This window comes from Pan paniscus, chromosome 11, assembly GCF_029289425.2.
Source record: "Pan paniscus chromosome 11, NHGRI_mPanPan1-v2.0_pri, whole genome shotgun sequence".
Classification (NCBI taxonomy): Eukaryota; Metazoa; Chordata; class Mammalia; order Primates; family Hominidae; genus Pan; species Pan paniscus.
Window position 1 is genome coordinate 19,103,295 of NC_073260.2, and position 1,982 is coordinate 19,105,276.

At 38.4% G+C, this 1,982-nt stretch overlaps 1 non-coding gene across 1 annotated transcript; it reads left to right on the plus strand.

Annotated features, from left to right (window-relative positions):
* The first annotated feature begins 1,459 nt into the window (after positions 1-1,459).
* Positions 1,460-1,531, plus strand: MIR147 (microRNA mir-147). The gene has a single exon (NR_106564.1). It is a non-coding gene; the product is annotated as a microRNA mir-147 (primary transcript).
* The last annotated feature ends 451 nt before the right edge of the window (positions 1,532-1,982 follow it).

Here is a 1,982-nt window from a genome sequence, read left to right on the forward strand (position 1 = left end):
CACCATGGAATACTATGCAGCCATTAAAAAGAATGACATCATGTCCTTTGCAGGAACATAGATGGAGATGGAGGCCATTATTCTCAGCAAACTAACCCAGGAACAGAAAACCAAATACTACATGTTTGCCCTTATAAGTGGGAGCTAAATGATGAGAACAGATGAACCAAAAGGGGGAACAACACACACTGGGGCCTACTTGAGGGAGGAAGATAGGAGAGGGAGGTTCTGAAAAACAAAAATGAAAACAAACAAACAAAAAAAAACAAAACCTGTTGGGTACTATGCTTAATACCCAGGTGACAAAATAATCTGTACACCAAATCCCCAAGTCACGAGTTTACCTGTATAACAAACTGGCACATGTACCCCTGAACCTAAAATAAAAGTTAAAATATTTTAAAAAATACAAAAAAGAAGGAACTTATTTCACTAGTGGTTCTTGTAAACTTTGTAGTGGCCAGAGCCACATCTTTCACTGTCCATTCCTTTTTTAAAAAATACATTTAAAGTTTAAAAAAAATTATGGCAAAATACACATAACATAAAACTTACCATATTAATCATTTTTAAGTGTGCAGTTCAGTGTCTTTAAGTACATTAACATTGTGCAACCATTACCACCATCCATCTCCAGAACGCTTTTCATTTTCCCGAACTGAAACTCTGTACACGTTAAACAATCACTCCCCATTCCTCCCTCTCCCTACCCACTGGCAACTAGCATCTTACTTTCTGTTTCTATGAGTTTGACTACCTTAAGTACCTTATATAAGTGGAAACATTTAGTGTTTGCCATATTATAACATGCTTATTTCACCTAACATAATGCCCTTAAGATTCCTCTTGCATTGTAACATGCACCAGAATTTCCTTCGTTTTCCAAACAATATCCCATTGAAGGTATAAACCATATTTTGCTTATCTGCTCATCCATTGATGGACACTGGGCACTTGGGTTGCTTCTACCTCTTGGTTATTGTGAATAATGCTGTTATGTATGTGGATTTACATGTCCGGTTCTGTGCTTTCAATTCTTTTGGGCATATACCTAGAAGTGCAATTGCTGGATCATATTTTAATTCTATGTTTAATTTTTTGAGGAATGGCTGTACTGTTTTCCATAGTGGCTGCACCATTTTCTATTCCCATCAAAAGTGGGCAAGGGTTCTGATTCACTATTTTTTCTGTGTGTGTGTGTGTGTGTGTGTTTTAATAGTAGCCATCCTAATAGTTATGAGGTGGTTGCTGTTCATTCTGTTAGAAAAAGTGATGTAACCATTGATTGGAAAAACAAAAACAAACCCTGCATCTTGAGAGACTGTGGATTCCAGTGAGCCTCAGAAGCTCCTGAGAATCAACCGATAACAGCAGCCCACCAAAAAGCAGCAGAAAACCCCAAAGGGCAGCCAAATGAAATGTCTTCACTACTTTCCTTCCAAAGAGCAAACACTCCCTGAATCTAAAGAAAACATTTCTGCACACACACCAGACTATGGAAGCCAGTGTGTGGAAATGCTTCTGCTAGATTCTGAAGGTCTCCTTCCATTTTTGGCCTCTGGAAGAGGAGTTCTATTTTGCCTTCTCAGTGGCATAGTAACAACCACATAATTCAAAAATAAGTTTTCCTGTGCATTTCCTTGTTGAATCTTGCACATTGAATTTTTTTTTATATTCATGCATTCTTTCATGATGCTTAAATGTTTTCTTCGAAATATCTACTGTATTGATTTGTAAATTAGATAGTCTTCTGTAATAAAACACTATTTTTGCAAAAAAAAATCTGTTTATATAGTATAGTGGCTGTTGGGAGGGAACTGAAGGGGCAATGTGGGAGGGAGAGAGCCCTTTTAGGAAGGTGCTGCAATGAGCTGAGGGAAGAGATGTGGCCTGGCTAGGGTGGTGGCAGTGAGGACTCATGGGGAGGGAGGTCAACAGACATTTCAGAGACAATCTGCAGGACGTAATGCACAGTCACTGGT